At 33.6% G+C, this 19,861-nt stretch overlaps 1 long non-coding RNA gene across 1 annotated transcript; it reads left to right on the top strand.

The window, feature by feature from the left end:
* The first annotated feature begins 15,510 nt into the window (after positions 1–15,510).
* On the top strand, positions 15,511–18,646 carry LOC110713830. Its single transcript, XR_002510072.1, has 3 exons — positions 15,511–16,123; positions 16,942–17,043; positions 18,457–18,646. It is a non-coding gene; the product is annotated as an uncharacterized LOC110713830 (long non-coding RNA).
* Positions 18,647–19,861: the final 1,215 nt, after the last annotated feature.

The following is a 19,861-nucleotide window of genomic DNA, read 5'->3' as shown; positions in this document are numbered from 1 at the left end:
ACTAATGCTAGGCTTGTCTTTTCCAAGGTGCTACATTTTGTTTTGTATTGGATGAATTTTTTTACTTATGTAATATATTGCACATTCGACTTTTTCTACCTCTTGTGCTAATATGGCGCCTGTGGCTGTGCCTGTAACTGTAATGTATAGCCTAAGAGGTAGTTTGGATACTGGTGGTGCTAAAATTAGTGGACTTTTGAGATAATATTTGATTTTCTCAAAGGCCTTTAGGCATTGATCGTCCCATTCATGTTTCTCCTGTTTTTTCAATTTTTTAAATATTGGCTCACAAGTCATAATCAATTTGTTGATAAATCAACTAATGTATTGTAATTTGCCAAGGAATCCCCTAATTTCTTTTTCTGTTTGAGGGGGAGGCATGTCAACAATTGTCTTTATTTAAGAGGGATCGATCTCGATGCCACTTGTGCTTACTACGTATCCGAGTAACTTACCAGAAGTGACTCCGCAGGCGCATTTTTGTGGATTCAATCGCATTTTATATTCTTTTATGCGAGTGAAAAATTTGCGTAAAGCTTTTATATGTCCCATTCTATCTTTGGACTTCATGATCATATCATCCACATACACTTCTATTTCTTTATGCATCATATCATGCAAGAGAGTCATAGTCGTTCTTTGGTACATAGCTCCTGCATTTTTTAAACCAAATGGAATGACTGTGTAGCAATACGTACCCCAAGGGGTAATAAAGCATATCTTTTCTTATTAATTTAACTTTAACATAATTTTAAAATAGTATGATTAGGTAACTTGATTAACACGTTTTAAGCCCTAAAATCATGAAAAATCAAGGTTTAAGCCCTAATTTACTTAACCAATTAAATCTGAAATTTTATTTCATAAATCAAACATAGCATAATTCATAAATTTGTAATCTTTTAAGATAAATAATCATCATCAAAAAATAAAAATAGCAATTTAGAACAAAAACTTAATAAATATTGTAACTTGAAAAAATTTAACAAAAAGAAAGAAACAAGGAAGGAGAGAAAGAAGAGGGTCGAACGGTGGGCGCCGGTGCAAGCAGTGGCGGCAGCAAGGTAAGCAGTTTTTTTTTTTTTTTCTTAAATCGCAAAGCAAGGGAAGGGGGAAAGCAGTAGAGTGAAATAAATCTTGAAGAAGGGGAAAAATTGAGGGTTTAGGTGAGCTTAGAGGGGAAATAAGGTTTGTGGGTTTATAAGATTTAATGAGTATGGGCTTAAGTTAATAAGTTCTTTTTATTTTCTAATCCTAATAGGGTTATGACTTATTTTTGAGCCATAATATGTTGGGTTAGATAAAAATAGGCTATATTCCCTTAAAATTGGGCTACTATTATTATAAGACTATTGTCAACCATGGTTAGTAAAAAGGAAATAGGATTTTAATTTAAAATAGAGCATATTTACTTAATAAAGTTCATATAAATATTACATAAGATAATTTATACAATGAAATTGAAATAAAATATTTGTATCAATAATAGGAAAATATATTATAATTTACTTCAAAATTATGGGAGATTATATTGTCTTCTTGATTCGTAAAAAGAAAAAAAAAGTCAGCTAAGAAACCATAATCTACTAAGCATGGTTATTTTGTCCAATTAAACAAATCAGACTAAAAGTATGGTTTCGTATTCGAAGAGACCACTTACATATAAACCATACATCTATTAGTCTCTTAGGAACTGTTCTCATTGAGTGAACTGAGCTGAACTAAACTGAATTTATTAGAGCTGAAATGAACTGAACTGAATTGAAAATAACCTAATGAGAACAGGGCCTTAGGCCTATTTAGAATGGTTTCTTAGCACTTTTTGTACTAGTGATTTGTATTATATACCCATGAACATGAATAATTTATATTAGAGGTGATCAAAAAATTGGGTCGGGTCGGACCTTAACATAATACCTCTTGACCAAACACGTAAAAAAGTTGCGGGCTTGTTAGGCCAGAGCGGGATTTTTGAGCTTTTTTTGGGCCGGGTTCGGACTTTTAACTAAAAATGTGTTTTTAAGCTTGCCCAAACCTACCCTATTTCCAGGTCGGATCGGGCTGGGCCAAGGTCGTTGATCACCTCTAATTTATATATATTAAAGAAAATTGTTTGTAATATAACGAATATATAGTTTAAAATCAAAGAACATATTGATCAGACTAAAAAAACATGTTTCATTGCAATTATAAAGTCATACCAAATTTGTCAATTACATCTTTCAAATTAATGATTCATCGAAATAATAAAATCAACTCCATAATATCACTGAATCACTTTGAAATTCAAATTTACCATGATTTCTCAATATATAAACTCAATTTCTCTCTATTTACAAAAAAAAAGATGAAACTTTTTTAATGAAAAGTAACTAGTCTTAAACCTGTGCGATGCACGTCGGTTTAATGTATTATAATAATTGTTTATGTATTTGTATTTTTGCCTGTATTTCAATTTCGTATAAGAATTTTTTAATAGTAGGGTTAAATTCAAAAGCCCCTGGTTGCGTAATGAAACTAAACCAAAATTCTAAAACACCCATTGGATACGAAATGAAACAAATTAAAACCATTTGTGATTATACTTATATGGGAAATGTTTGTTTCGATCATATGGTTGTCGAATTTAATTGAACATCTATTTTCATAGAGATACTTACAACACTTTAAATCCATACACTTTAAATCCATTAAAATGTCAAATACTTCTATAGATATTTAAACTCAATTCATACAAACAAAACTTATTAAAAACTAATCAAAATTCTCATAATCATAAATTGATACGTCCTATATGAAACATCAAATTACAAGTTACTGATTAACTATAGTTTTTAAATTGGCTTGATTAATGAAGATATTTGACATAAAAAAAAAAGGAATATAAACCCAAAAAATGCAACAGTTGGCAAATTGTAACAAATTAATAGTAAATAAAAAAAATAAGCAATGATAATTGATTACATTTCAAAATTCAATATAAATTAATTGATAAGTGAACAAAAACTTTAAAATATGGAACTTTCAACAACGGTATGTAAAATATTTGAATGAAAGAATCTATTTTAGCATAAATTATAATTTGTTAAACAAAATAATTCCATCTGAAAATATGATTAATACTACATACAGAATTATCAATTAAAAAAGTAAGAGTACACTAAGTGATGACCATAAATTAAATCTTCAATGCAACAATAACATTTGTCAATATATATTTTAAAGAAAAATTTGTCTGATTCAACCATATAATTAGTATCCGAATTGCAATTTGAGAAATCATATAACAACGACAACAAAGAAATTAACTTCTATCTTGACAAATAATTTGAATAGGAATTGACTTTATCGCAAGTGATTTATGAAACTAAGTAGTCGTGGTTTGATCGAAATTATAGAATTATTAAAGAGAAACAGAAAGAAGAAGGCACGAGCAAGAGGGAAATATAGACAATTCCATATTGGAAATAGGGATAGCAATGGATCCGGATTCGTGGATCCATATTCGTTTTCACGGATATGGATCTTCAAAATCTGAACCCGCGCGGATCCGGATCGGATTCGGAACCTATGGGAAAAAACGAATTTGGGTACGGGTCTAAGCGTGATACCTGAATCCAGATCCGTTTACCCATTTTAAATTTAAAAACCCTAAATATCCTACATATCCCTTAAGGCAATAAGGCCCAGCCCACAAATTACCTCACAGACTACAATCCCCTAATTACACTAACTACATCTCTCAAAAACCGAAATTTAGATCACATACTCTCTCTGTACCCCTAATATTCTCTCTCTACACCTGCGAGAGTTTGGTTTTGTTATTACTACTGCTCCCATCGTTACTGCTGCTCCATTAGGCTGTCGATGATGGGTGGTGGCGAATCCATCTCTGGCTTTAGAGCATAGTTTAGATTTTCCCATTATAAAGCTAGGTATATATATTATAATTTTTACTTGTGTAGGTGTAATATAATGTTGATTATTTAATTTTAGATCTGTTTTAAAAAACTACTATGAATTAATGTTGCTTACTTAGTTTACTTGTACAATTTCAAGGTATATTAGTAATACATTACGAAAATTTGATTTGATTTGATTATTGAATTGTACATCTACTCTATAGTATTGTGAAAGTACTGAAATATGTAAATTAAATTCGTTTTTGGTTTATTTTATATCTTATTATTGAATTAATTGCTAGCTTTGTTTTGGACCCGTTTTGGATCTGGATCCGTAGGATCCAACGGATCTGGATATGGATCCTTATTTTTGGTACCCGACAAATCCAGGTCGGATATGGATCTAGTATAGAAAAACAGATCTGAATCTGGATCCAGTCGGATCCGGTCCAGATCCGACCCGTTGCCATCTCTAATTGGAAAATGAGGTTTTTTGTTTGGAATGGAAATTGGAAATCGATACTATGCACTACTTCTATAAAAAAACAAACTCCCTAAAAAATATATATATATAAAAAAAAAACTGAAAAAGATAGTTATGTCCTATTTAAAAAAATATTTTAATTTTTTTTTTAAGAAATAGAATTTATAGGGAAAAAGCCACATGGCATTCTAGATTTCTTGTAAATTTTATTGTTTTAAATAATATGTATAGATATAGAATGTAAATAATAAATCAATTTTATTAATCAAGGAATATAAATAACAAATCAATCTGTTAAATGAAGGAGATAATTGTTTTTTTTTTTGGCTCGTGTACTTTCTATTTGTACACACTGGTTTTTTTCACGTTTTTATAACTTTATATTTTGACTGGGTGTACAATACTTGGTGTATGATGAAATTTTCAAACAGGTTAGGCCTATAAAGGGATAGTAATTGATTCATACAAAATTACAAACACAAAACAATGTAAGGGAGATGTGGAACCTCCTCCTAGATTTTATCTCTAAGACACTCTTACATTCACATACATAACATCATTCATGTCATATTTAATTTTTATTTTTTTTCTTTAATTTTATATTAGGATAATGATAAACATAGCCCTTGTGACTTTAGGATTATGTATAATTTAAAAAGCTAAAAAAGGAAATATTAAGGATAAATTTACATTAATCACAGTGATTTGAATGTGATTCTATCATAAACTTCCAACTTAATTTCATTTTCAAAAGTACTAGTTTTGTGCCCCGTGCGATGCCCGGGTTATTTATTGAATTTTAAGTTAAATTTATAATCTAAATATCAAATTTTAAATATATCATTGATACAAAATTAGTTAGGAATTAATGTGCTTTTGTGACGATTATGTAATGACTAATAATAATGTTGGTGAAAATGTTCGATTTAATACATTAAAAAAAATTAAAAAAAAAAATTAGCAAAAAAATACATTAAATAAAATAAATGTTCAAAACCCGTTGGGTTGACCCAAACCCAAAACTTTGGGCAAGGGTTGAACATTTCTTGACTCGTAACCTGAAGTGATCCAACCGAGATGGCTCAGAATCTGACCCTAATTGACAGGTCTATATAGTGATAAAATTCTATTAGATTGTGAAGTATATTGTTTTACAACCGATTTATTGCGACTGGTATAAAAACGGTCGGAATTCATATTAATTACGACCGTTTAAAAGACTGTCGTAAAATTAATTTTTTGCGACCGTTTTTTATTTTGTTGCGATCGTTGTGCCGTTCGTTGAAAATATGTGATTTAATTTTTTTTTAAATAATTACGAACGGTTTAGCTGTCGTAGAACCGGTCGCAAGTTTTTTTTAAAAAATTTAAAATTAAAACAATGTAGTCGTATTTCATTTGCAAGGAGAAGGGGAAAGAAGAAACAGAGAAGGGGAAAGAGGGAAACAACGAAGAGATTCACCGGCGACGAGCATTCTCCACTCGTTCTTCCCTCCGACGAGAATTCTCCGGTCGGCGACACTTCACGAGGTTGGTTTAACTTAATTTCTCTTTTTTTTTTAATTTTGTTACTTAATTGTGAACCCTAACAATGGGTCGAAATCTACCCCTAAGCAGGACCACCGTTGCCGGCTTCCCCTCCTACTCGTCCCTCCTCATTTTTCGACGCTGGTATTCAGGTAAGTCATGCATTTTGTTTTTTTTATTTTATTTAATTAATTTGGGCGAAAACCCTAAATTTGGGTCACAAATCAAACCTCTTCGCAGGGCTACCGTTGTCGCCTCGCCGTGTTCCTCTTCTCTCTGTCCCTCCTCCATTTTTCGTCGAGTTAAGTCAGGTTAGTAGCTGTAATTTTTTTTTTCAAAATTAGGTTGAAAATGTGAATTTCTGGAATTGAAAATGTGAATTTCTGGAATTCACTTTGCTCTGTTTGATAATAGGTTAATCAGTAAAGAGAGAGTTATCTATGTTCAATTTTTGTTTTGGTGCTTGATGTTAAAAGAATTCATGTTCTGATTTTTAAAAGTTTTTTTTGTTCTCTACACTTGATTTTAATTGATATTAAAAGTTTCAGGTCTATTTTTTTTGTTCTCTACACTTGATTTTTACCAAAGTGAGATTATTTATGCTGATTAAACGTTTTATTACTAACTGAAACTTGGTTTGATTTAAGAAGTTGATTTTTATTTATTAATAGTGATTTTGACTAATTAAACTGATTTTTATAGAGAAACTGATTTTTTTCTTGTATAAGCTTATTATTAGTAGATTATCTTCTTTAGGTGAAGATAACAACCCATAAGTTAACTGTTAAGAGCTAGTAATTTCACTTTACCCTTACCAATAAGTATAGATGAATGTGATTCCAACAATATCGTCATTTAAATTTTGTTCTTTCCCCTTGAAGTTATGGTTTTGTGTGTATATTGGTATCAATTTAATATGCGACCCTCGTCAAACCATTCTTTTTCCTAAATCTTAACCTCACTCCCCATATTTTTACCATTGTCAACCACTGAACCCTAAAATTAAAGCTCAAAGACAGCTAACAGGTTGTCTTTGCTCGTCGTTTGCAAATACTTCCTTGTACCTTCCTTAGTTTGCAAATACTTCCTTGTACCCTCCTTAGTTTACATATGCTTTTCTTGTTAAAACAATTCTTTTTAGAGTTAGCTCAAGTGAATTAGAGACCTTGTGTAAAATATGATTTATATCGCCCATTCTACTAGACTGAAATTTTCATCTTTCTTTTTGATAGTTGTTGGCCTATTGGGGTGTTGTGTACTTGGGATTAGTAGTACTAGAAATCTAAGTGAGAGTAGATTGCAGAGAGGAGCACTATTAACTGGACATCTATTATAGAAGCATGGGACCTTGGGGAATCATCTATATGTTAATCTCAGTGAAGTTTACAACATTTTTTAGATTAATTTTGGATGTAATGAAATGTTTCTGTCTTGAATCGATTAAATAAGCATTTAATAGTGTTTCGTGTCTTAGTAACCTACCAAAGAAATGAATATCTTTAATTTTAGATTGAGCTTTATAAATCTTGCTAGAAATTCAGCTTTTATGGTTGGTTGAGTATTTGGTGTTTCATATTTTTGAGTTTTTCTAGTTTTTTGCTCTGTTTCGTTATTTTGTCTGAAATAGCTAATTGTGGGTCGCTGTTTAACCCCCTTTGCAGCTCCACAGTCGCCGGATTCCTCTTGTGCCCATCCCTCCTCCTTATTTTGTTTTTTTCCGTCGCCGCCACCAGGTAAGTCGTGTGTAGTTATATTTTTTTTAATTTTAAAGTTTTTTTTTTATATAAATACCCTTCCTAAAAGTGTAACACTACCATATACCAGGACCACCTTCGTCGCCGCCTCTGCTTTTCCAGTCAACTCCTCCAGTGTGTGTTTTCTTCCCTTCTTATTTAACTACTTCTTTTACTTGTACAATATGATTCATATTTATGTTAGTTGTTTATGGAGTTGTGATCTATATTTTTTAAAAAAAAAACATCCTTATTAGATGCATTTTGATTTCAGTTTATTATCATTGATTTAATTTGTGAATGTGCTACTTGTTTAACCGGGTTTTCCTAGTGATTCTTAAATGGTCAGTTTAGTATTAGCAAGAGGTTTGCTATTGATAGCTTGGTTCATTGTTGGATTTTTTACGCTTTATTGTGCGTAGGCTTGAACTTGGATGTGTTTTGATTGGAATAGAAATTTATTTTGCTTCATGTCCAATGTAGGACTATTGGATGGTATGAACTCATGTGTTGGATAATTTTAGTTTACGTTTTAAAAAAATATGATTCTTATTGAATTACAATGGCTTTATTAGAAATATGTATGTTTAAGGGGTTATGATAATCTTTTGAAAATTAATTTGTCTTATGGTTCTATAATGTATTTTGCAAATTATTTTGTTTTTCATGAAAGGTTACATGTGGTTTTTTTTTTTAATATTTTTATATTTTGATTTTTGTTATCAAACTCCCATCTTTGTTAACTATACAAATCATATTGCTTTTTTTTATTATATTAATGTTACATCAATTTACTTTGAAATTGGATAAATATAATTTATTAGTGTAAGTTATAAATAATTTAATCAATATTGTAAATTATATATAACAAGTATTTTAGAAAACATGTTGTAAAAATTATAAATATTTATCAAGTTAGAAGCATGTGACATAAAATATGTTTAAATCTCTTAATAAAGAATGTGGAATCAGCTTTCCTGTTCAAGTCATGATAAGTACCTTTGGATATCATTTCGATTCTAATTGTGTCGTATGCCATTATTGTAATGAATACAAGTTCAGTTTGAATGATTAATGTGATTTGTTTTTCATAGTGTTGTAGAATTTGTCACCATGAAAAGGAAAGAGTGTTGGTGGATGTACGATAGATATGATGGCGGTAATGCCCGTAGACTTAGGCAAGAGTTTGTGGAAGGTGTTGAACAATTCATACGGTTTTGTGAAGCTCATCCTGAGAGCCCAGGCATAGATGAAGTAAGATGCCCTTTTCTGTTATGTAAGAATAGACGTCTTCATGATGCACACAGTAAAACTCCATTTGTACAAAAAGGGGTTTATACCTGATTACTATGAGTAGGTTTCTCATGGTGAAGGGTTCCCTACATCAAGTGTAGAGAAACCAAATACTTACCGTGAAATGGTTCTCAATGCTCTTGGAAGTAATCATGAACCACCAGGTGACGATACTACTAGTGGTTCAGATGAAGAGCCAAATGCTCAAGCAAAAGCATTTCAAGAGCTTTTAAAGGCTGCCGAGCAACCACTGTACGAAGGTAGCTCCATGTCTGTGCTAGAAATGGCATCTCAAATTATATCTTTGAAGTAAGAATGCAATTTGCCCCATAGGTGCATTGATGGGTTTGCTTCATTACTAAACGAAGCGATTCCCGACAATAACAAGATGGGGAAAACATTCTATGATACAAAGAAGATTCTTAATGGACTTGAGCTTCCGCACAAGAAGATCCATGCATGCCCAAAGGGTTGTATGTTATTTTGGAAAGCTGATGCTGAGTTGGATAAGTGTAGAGTGTGCAAAAGGGATAGATACAAGAGGACTTCAAAGGGGCCATTGGTTCCAATAAAAGAACTCATCTATTTTCCAATCACTCCAAGGCTACAACGGTTGTTTGCAACAAAGAACGTTGAAGAGGAAATGACCTGGCATTCCAAAAATCCAAGAGTCCAAGGCACAATGGCGCATCCTAGTGATAGTGAAGCTTGGAAGCACTTGGATAGATCCTTCCCCGATTTCGCATCTGAACCTAGAAATGTGAGACTTGGTATGTGTACTGATGGGTTTGATCCTAATGGCAAGTTTGGAGGCCAGTATTCAGGTTGGCCAGTCCATCGATGTGCATGAAAAAACCATTTATGTTCCTTTCTTTGCTCGTTCCTGGTCCTAAAAATCCGAAGGGGAACTTGGATGTGTATATGCAACCGTTAATTGAAGAATTGAAACAACTGTGGGATGTTGGTGCAACAACTTACGACATCTCGCAAAGAAAAAACTTCAATTTGCGTGCAGCAATCTTGTGGACTATAAGTGATTTCCTAGCCTATGGTATGCTTTCTGGTTGGGCAACAGCTAGTAAAAAAAGCATGTCCATATTTCTTAGACAAATCAAAAGCTTTTTGGCTTGAACATGGTGGTAAAATGTCTTGGTTTGATTGTCACCGCCAATTTCTTCCTCCCGAACATCCTTTTCGAAACAACAAAATTGCTTATTGTAAGAATAAGGTTGAAAAGGGAACACCACCTCACATAATGTCCGACGACGAGCTATGGCAACAAGTTCAACACTTTGCTAAGGCAACAGATGGACCAGAAGCACTCGCAAGCTTGAAAAAGAAGAAACTAGGGTGGTTTAAACAAAGCATTCTTTAGGAGCTACCATACTGGAAGACTCTTCTCCTCCGCCACAACCTCGATGTCATGCATATTGAAAAGAATTTCTTTGACCGACTAATTCACACATTGATGGATGTGAAAAAAATACTCTAGAAATGACATTGCCAAATACTGCAAACGACCACAACTACATGTGACGGAGGATGCGAGAGGGAAAGACACTTTTCCGAAAGCCCCATTCTCACTCGACAAGGCTCAAAAGAAAGTGTTATGCGAGTGGGTAAGGAAATTGAAATTTCCCGATGGTTATGCTTCTAATTTGAGTAGATGTGTAGATTTACAGACATGTAAGCTTCATGGTTAAAGAGCCACGACTGTCATGTCTTCATGGAGATATTGTTTCCAGTTGCTTTGAAGGAATTGCTCCCGCTCCATGTTTGGAAATCTATTACTCATATTAGTCTTTTCTTCCATGATATTTTTTGTTCCACCATCAAATTGAGTGATATGGAAAGATTGGAACACAACATTGCAGAAATTCTTTGTAAGCTCGAGAAGATATTTCCACCCGCGTTCTTCAACTCTATGGAACACTTACCAGTTCACTTGCCTTATGAAGCTAGGTTATGTGGTCCTGTCCAATATTGTTGGATGTATCCGTTTGAAAGGTTTTAGCTCCTACAAACTCATAGCTGCCATTTTCATTTATACACCTATAATTGTTTGCAAAACATATACCTTATTCAATATTTTTTATTATAGGTTCCTTAATAATTTGAAACGTAAAATTGGCAATAAGGCTCGTGTGGAAGGTTCTATCTGCAATGCATATCTAATGGAAGAGATAGGTTACTTTTGCTCTAACTACTTCCAACAAGGAGTGGATACCAAAACACGTGACTTAGGTCGTAATGTGCATGATGATGTTGAAAACACTTTGGATGATAGTGTTCAAGAACTGTTTAGGGTTGATCATGGACATGCTTCTACTGGTGGAGTTCATCGCTTTTTGGATGAAAAAGAACTACAACGTGCTCATTTATATGTTTTCGGAAATAGTGGCATTCTGGAACCATATGAGAGGTATTAAATTTATATATTATCACACTCATTAAGATTTCATTGAATTTTGCATCGTATCCAATGTCGACCACCTTCATTAATACTCTTTCTCTAGTTATATGGAAGGGGGTTTGAGGACCACATTGTTCAAATGCAACCCACTATTCGCAAAGAAGATGTGTTGATTCAACATGAAGCTGAATTCCTCGAGTGGCTTAGGTTGAAAGTGAGTATGATACGCATTTGACATCAACACGTTTTCTTACTTTGTTGCTATAACTTCACGACATATATCAATTTAATATAATTATGCCATATGACCAGGTGATTCAAGAAAATCCAAATGATGAAATATTGTTTGCTTTGGCTATGGGCCCATCTAAGCGAGTGCGTACTTGGAGCTAATTCTATGTGAACAGATACAAATTTCAAACTTATGGCCATGGAAAACATAAGTCTACAATGAATTATGGAGTAAGCGTATCCAATGAAGATGGTTGTGATTATTTTGGGTTTCTATAGGATATCATTGAGTTGGAGTTCACTGGTGCCCTACGGACTTATAAGACTGTTCTTTTTAAGTGCAGTTGGATGGACTCCACTAGGGGTATGAACATTGATTAATACAAGCTTGTTGAAGTGAATCATACCAAAAAATACCCCAAGTACGATCCATTTGTGCTTTCTCACCAAGCCAACCAAGTCTACTATGCACCTTACCCAAGTCTGAAAAGAGACAAGTCTCAATGGTGGGCAGCGTTCAAGACAAAGGCAAGGTCTGTTGTTGATGCACCAGTTGACGAAGACTTTTTACAAGAAACCAATGCTGACATTCCAACTCTTTGTGCTCCGGATGACATTCCGGACTATGAAGGTGATGAAGATGGATTTGGAGATTTGGATACTGAAAATGAAGTGCTGCCCGATGCCCCTCCAGATGAGTCTAGTTTCGAATCTACTGATAGTGAGGACGAGGATGAGGATGACGGATTTTGGGATGACGATACCGATGATGATCTTAGTGGGGAGGGTGATTCAACTGAGATTTAGGATATTGATTGTAACCTTGTTTTAACTTTATAATTATGAAATCTTAATGGATTTTAATTTATTTTAAAAGACCATCATATTTATAATGTGATATACTTGTGTAAATATGTTATTATTTATATTTTGCAAAGCTAAGGTTATGTGTGACAGTAGCTTATAGATCGTGATATAACATGATTATATGATTTTTACCGATGTTTATAATGTTTTTCTTATTGTAGGTTGTCATGGCTGGTGGTGGTCGTCGGAAGCTGGGACATGCCACCCCGAGAGAACTGTTTCCTTCGACAAGCCATGCAAATACGGAAACTTCTCAAGAAGTTACCCCATCCCCTCATTCATATGTAGATGGTTCTGGGACATCTACTCAGGTTCCTTAGACGCAAGACGGTAACTCTCCCATGGGTGAGGTACATACCCCGTTGCGAGAAGGAATTTTCACCCTACAGGGTTATGGTAAGTTATTCATGGTTATCTTAATTTGCATTCCAACTTGAACAATCTAGGTTAGATTTGTTTGTAATGACTTCATTTGTTTGCTAATTGGTACTAAGGTTCGATGATAACACCGTGAGCACCTCCATTACAAATATTTTCAACCACATTGGCGCAAACCATGGCTTAACTATGAAATGGTTTACGAGGTTACTAAGACCCATTGGTGGAACTCGTTTACGGTATTATAAAACCCCCAAGTTTGGATTACTCATCTAACTTTGGTGTTTGTTGGTTACTTATTACAATAAATTATTATACATTTTATTTTTCTTGTTTGCAGAAACAATACCTTTGGAATGTTGATCTCGACACCCTTGTGAAGGAGTATGAAAAGAAGGCACATAAGAGGTTGAAAAAGATTACATACAATGTTTCGGTTAGAAACAAGTCAGTTCCCAAATGGATGGGACAGTGTATGTTTGAGCAAATTATGGCGAAAAGAAAGGATCCGGTTTTTCTGGAGAGGTCATAGAAAGAAAAAAATAACAGGAGGGGCGGCTCCCTGTCTAATCCAATTGAGTCATCACACTTCCAAGGTTCTATCTCTGCGTCAAAGCATGCAAAGAAAATGGTAATACTTAATGGTATATAATGATAATGATAAATTTTAGTAGTTACACACACTAAGAATTTAAGGAGTAATTTAATTTGTGCAGGCTCAGAAAGCCGGTGGAGTGCTTCCAACTGCCCCTGAGGTATTCCTAAAGGCACATTTCAAGGAAGTTCTACGAAAAGGAAAAGTTGCGGCTAACAAGAGGGCACAACAAATCTCGGTAACACATCTAACTTTGGAAACTAATGAAATTATTTTTTAAGGAAAAAAGCAAAACATAGGCACTTATACTTGTGATTTGAAACTTGACGCACCTAAATTTGGAAACTAATGTGTTATTTGAATGACAAACTCTTAGAATATATAAAAAACAAAGAAAATTGGTAAGTTAGATTTAAGCCATTTTAGTCTAGTTATGACCCTATAGCCTTGTAAATGCTTGAAAATGTGTATGTTTTAGCAATTTTAACCTATAAACATGTTTAATATGATAAATATGAGTTGTTTGATTGATAAAATCTTAAAATATAGCATAAACAAAGAAAATGACTAAGTTAGAATGTCATTTATGCCATTTTAGCCTAGTTATTACCCTATAGCCTTATAAATGCTTGAAAATGTGTATGTTTTAGCAATTAGAACCTATAAACATGTTTTTTATGCTAAATATGAGTTGTTTGATTGACAAATTCTTAGAATATAGCAAAAACAAAGAAAATGGGTAAGTTAGAATGCCATTTAAGCCATTTTAGCCTAGTTATGACCTTATAGCCTTATAAATGCTTGAAAATGTGTATGTTATAGCAATTTGAACCTATAAACATGTTTAATATGATAAATATGAGTTTTTTTATTGATAAAATATTAGAATATAGCATAAACAAAGAAAATGGCTAAGTTAGAATGCCATTTAACCCATTTTTAGCCTAGTTATGACCCTATAGCCTTATAAATGCTTGATAATGTGTATGTTTTAGCAATTGGAACCTATAAACATGTTTAATATGATAAATATGAGTTGTTTGAATGATAAAATCTTAGAATATAGCATAAACAAAGAAAATGGCTAAGTTAGAATGCCATTTATGCCATTTTAGCCTAGTTATGACCCTATAGCCTTGTAAATGCTTGAAAATGTGTATGTTTTAGCAATTTGAACCTATAAACATGTTTAATATGATAAATATGAGTTGTTTGATTGATAAAATCTTAGAATGTAGCATAAACAAAGAAAATGGCTAAGTTAGAATGCCATTTAAGCCATTTTAGCTTAGTTATGACTCTATAGCTTTATAAATGCTTGAAAATTTGTATGTTTTAGCAATTTGAACCTATAAACATGTTTTTTATGCTAAATAAGAGTGGTTTGATTGACAAATTCTTAGAATATAGCAAAAATAAAGAAAATGGGTAAGTTAGAATGCCATTTAAGCCATTTTAACTTAGTTATGAACTTATAGCCTTATAAATGCTTGAAAATATGTATGTTTTGGCAATTTGAACCTATAAACATGTTATGTATGCTAAATATGAGTTGTTTGATTGACAAATTTTTAGAATATAGCAAAAACAAAGAAAATGGGCAAGTTAGAATGCCATTTAAGCCATTTTAGCCTAGTTATGACCCTATAGCCTTATAAATGCTTGAAAATATGTATGTTTTAGCAATTTGAACCTATAAACATGTTTAACATGATAAATATGATTTGTTTGATTGATAAAATCTTAAAATATAGCATAAACAAAGAAAATGGCTAAGTTAGAATGTCATTTATGCCATTTTAGCCTAGTTATGACTCTATAGCCTTATAAATGCTTGAAAATTTGTATGTTTTAGCAATTTGAATCTATAAATATGTTTTGTATGCTAAATATGAGTTGTTTGATTAACAAATTCTTAGAATATAGCATAAACAAAGAAAATAGGTAAGTTAGAAGGCCATTTCACTAGTAGAAAAATACAAAAAGGCACCGCTCAATGGCCACCGGTTTTCGAAAACCGGTGGGGTAAAAAATGGGCGGGATTAGGCATATTTATATTGCCACCGGTTCAAACCGAACCGGTGGCATAAATGTTAAAGGCCACCGGTTTTGAACCGGTGGAAATTCTTTTTATAAAAAACCCGGTCATATTTTCTTTTTCATATATAAACCCCTTTTACTTCCCAAACCCTAGCCTCTTCTTCTCTTCTCTGATCTCGTCCCCTCCCTCATCTTCTCTCTCTTCTCTCATTCTCTGATCTCTTCTCTTGTCCCCTCCCTCCCTCTTCTCTTTCCTCTCTTTAGATCTCTTCTCTCGTACCGCCGTTCATTCCACCCCGCCACCGTTCTTTCCTCTATCATTCTTCTCCACCTTACCGTCGTTCATTCCACATTGCCGCCGCCGTTCTTTCATTTCTCTCTTTTGCGACGAGGTGAGGGGTCTATTTCTTCACCGGCGCCACATCTTTGCAGTGGTGGTGGATCTCTTCACGAAGGTATGTGCTCTTCGCCTCTTCGATTTAAAATATAGGGTTTCTGATTTTTATTTAACTTTTTTTTTTGTGATTTTTATGTTGCGATGAGGTCGATGAACATGGTGAACATGTTGTTCTCGAGTCCTCCAAGGTTATGATGGTTACAGTGGTCGTGATCCATCTCTCTATCTCTTCTCGAGTCCTCTGCTTTAGATCTTGGTTATTGGTATGTATTTACTTTCCTTTTTTTGATTGTTCATTAGATTTATTTTTTAATTGCTAGGGTTTTTGTTGTCTGTAAATGCTTGTTTAATTTTCTTAGTGATGGATATTTGGTTGCATGAATGTAAGGGTTTGCGTGATTGTATTGTGTATAATGTTGGAGGTGATTACTACACAAAATTTGGCTGCCCATATTGATGTTTGTTTGATGGCTACTGTTTATACTAATAAAAACAACATTAATCGGTGTAAAATTAGGGTATTATTTGATTGTGGTTGTTTTGGATGTAATAATGATGATGATTTTGCTACTTGATAATCTGATCAAGTTGAAAAAAGAATGTGAGGTAAGGATTGTTTTTACATTTTAAAGATATAGCACTATATGATAAGATCTAGGAAAATTCAAACTGTTTTGGTGTGATTGAACATGAGTTGAGATTAGGGATTTTGAAAAGCTGTAATTAAACTTGACATTTAAATAACAAAAACTGATGCGTGAATGTATATTGAGGGAGTTACCTTTGCTAAGTTTAATTTACGATAGATTGATTTTCAGTGAAATTGGTTTTTATTTGATGAAACAGAAAAATGTGAAGCTATTTTTAATACTGCTATAGCTTAAATCAGTTCAATTCTGCGCTAGTTGATGTACCCGAGCTGAAACTCGGGTGTCTTAGAAGCAGGACTCCTGTGATTGTTAATTTCTGATAAAAAAGAAATGCTTGGTGTTGTCTTGTGTTTTCTTTTGAATGTAATGTGTTTAATTTACTAATTTTTTTGAGTTGATTTATATTCATCAACTTTTGTGTTTCATTGCAGTGATATGGATTCAACAATGCTGGCTTGCATTGCGTTCTCCTGCCCCAATCTAGAAACCATGGAGATCTCTATGTCAGAGTCATCAATTAACCGTATATCTGGGTATATAAACCCTTTTCCTGTTTGATTTAGTCCATTTTGGTCTAAAAAATTCTTGTATAGGAAACCATGTTAGTTTAACGTTTCAGTTTGTGGCTCTAGTATCACTTGTTTGTGAAATGAGCTCCTCATTTTGCTCTCTATATCTTTGTGATATTGGATGATTGAACATTAGAAGATGAATTTGAATACTTGACATCTTAATTTAGGAAATTGTGCAAATATGTTTTAAAAGGATAGATGAGTTCAAACTCTTCTAGTAGACAGGAAACTTATGTAATGCAGTGAACTCTTTATGTGGCTCTCTATTTGAAATGACTTTGCAAGGCTGATTATTGTTTGTGGTGGTCTGAGCAACTTAACTGGTAGTTGATAGCTTACTCTCAGGCAGACTAGCTGCTAACTCATTGTTTAAATGTTGAGAGGATTTTATGTATTGGAATCCATTTACTTGTTGGTTTGGCTTTAGTACTTTTTTCTTTCACTGGATAATTCTTGCCAAATTTCCGCAGAAATGTATTAAATTGAGCCAAGTTTTACTCCTAGGAATGTCTAACCCTTCTCTGTGGTTTTATTTTCTTGAATTAAAGCTGAACTGAAATTCTGTAATTGATTTCCTGTCTATGATTTTCTTGACTTTCTGTATTAACCCTGTTTCTGGTAGGCAGTCATCTAGAGATGTGTAAATTCGATGTATTCAGCGATGATAGACACCCAACAGCCTTGCGTTGTTGGTCCAATAAACTTGTTACTATATATGTAAACTTATGCCTGATACTTTTGTAGTAAACTAATAATTTACCTGTGTTTTAAATAACCTTGCCTGTAATTTAATCATTACAAATTCTGTGCTTTAGATCTGTATTAGCCATTAGCTGAGAATTGAACTAATGAGTTATCTTTGTTTGGGATATAATCTTTCACTATGACTGGGAGAGAACCTGAGTAAATTAAATTAGCTATTGCTGTAGGAAAATTTCTCAACTCCTAAGGCTAGAGAAATCTCGTTGTTGATGAATTAAGGTTACAAATACCCCTACTGTTTTGATTGATGATGTTGCGGATTTGTCGATTGGGCTTAGCTTGCTGTATTGCTTTGCTTTGGTGTTAATTCTATGATTGTTGGGTTATTAATTCTATGATTGTTGGGTTATTAGTTCTATGATTGTGTTGAAGTGGGATTAATTTGCTTTGGTGTAATTTGAGTAGAAAGGAACTAATTTCAAAGTGGATTTTGAAATAGGTTTTGATTATATTGTTTGGGGGTGGTAATTTGAGTAGAAAGGGAGCCAATATCACATTGAATTGTTATGCTTGGTGTAATTTGGCTCTCTTGAAATTGAATTAGTATTGCTCTGCTTGTTGTCTTTGATTAATACACACATCGAGATCTCTTATCTTTGTTTGTTGATGCAGGTGGCTGTTGGAAGATGTTATCTATATGCAAGGCTGCTGCTGTCTCGCCAAGGCTCGCTGTTGCAGTTGCTGCCTCGCCACGTGTTACATTGGTGATTTTGTGTGACTTGTATTTAACAGTGACTTGTATTTTTTTTTTTGGACCAAAATTGTAATATTACAGCCTTATTTTAATGAAAATATGTAAGTTTATATATATGTTAGTGTTTATATATCAATTTAATTGAAAAAAATGCAAAAAAAAAAAAACAAATTTATTTTTTTTGCCCATTATTGGCACCGGTTTTGAACAGAACCGGTGCCAAAAATCCCTTTAAAAAAAGCGGGAATGGGTTTTTGCCACCGGTTTTGAACCGGTGGCCTTTCTTGAGGTTATTGCCACCCCCCAAATGACCACCGGTTCAAAACCGGTGGCTTAGGGGAGTTTTGAACCGGTGGCTAAGTGGTTTTTTCGCCTAGTGTTTAAGCCATTTTAGCCAAGTTGTAAACCTATAGCCTTGTAAATGCTTGAAAATGTGTATTTTTTAGCAATTTGAACATATAAAAATGTTTAATATGCTAAATATGAGTTGTTTGATTTTAGGAAGCCTACCAAAAGAAGCTTGACGAGTCTTCCACTCAAGAAGGGTCACAACCGGACCCTAACCTGCTATATTGGGAGGTCATTGGTGGTAGGAAAAAGGGTGTAGTGAAGGGCCTAGGTGCAAGTGCTAGTTTGTTTTACAGCCCCTCTTCCAAGAAAGGCTTGCAATCGTACAATCCTTCTATAGCTTCACAGTTGGAGGAACGTGTGCAAGCCGAGGTTGCCGAGCGAATAGAGGAGGCAAAAGTGCAAATGCAGGCACAGATGGAGGCACAGTTTGGTACGCAATTGCAGGAGGCATTGAAGAAGGAGCGGGAGGAGGCGGCAATTGAGAGTAAGCGAATGATGGAGACAATGTTTTAGAACTTGTTCTCTAACTTTTCAGGTGGTCCTCCATTTCAGACCCGGACATGAGTGGTGGTGGGCTTGGTCACCAGACTCCGGTGTCGTAGTTTTTATTCATAAAGCTCTTAGATTAGTATTGTTGATATAGGGCTTAGTATTTTTTTAGGAAATATAGGCCTTAGGTTTTTTTTGGGAATATAGGCCTTAGGTTTTTTTTGAGGGGGGGATATAGGCCATTTCGTTATTTTTTTGGGGAATATAGGCCTTAAATTGGTATTATATTGTCACATGTTGGCCTTATCCATTTTTTGAATGAACATAGGCCATTACTTATTCATATACGCCTAACTTAGTTTTTAAGTTAAGCTTATAAAACTATTACTAACTAATTACTATTATTATTAACTTGAACATTGTTATTGTATGTATTTTTCGAAGTTGGACTTTTTAATTATTAATATTATTATTTATATGAAT

Source organism: Chenopodium quinoa, unplaced genomic scaffold (assembly GCF_001683475.1).
Source record: "Chenopodium quinoa cultivar QQ74 unplaced genomic scaffold, ASM168347v1, whole genome shotgun sequence".
Classification (NCBI taxonomy): domain Eukaryota; kingdom Viridiplantae; phylum Streptophyta; class Magnoliopsida; order Caryophyllales; family Amaranthaceae; genus Chenopodium; species Chenopodium quinoa.
This window is presented reverse-complemented; position numbering and strand designations above follow the sequence as displayed.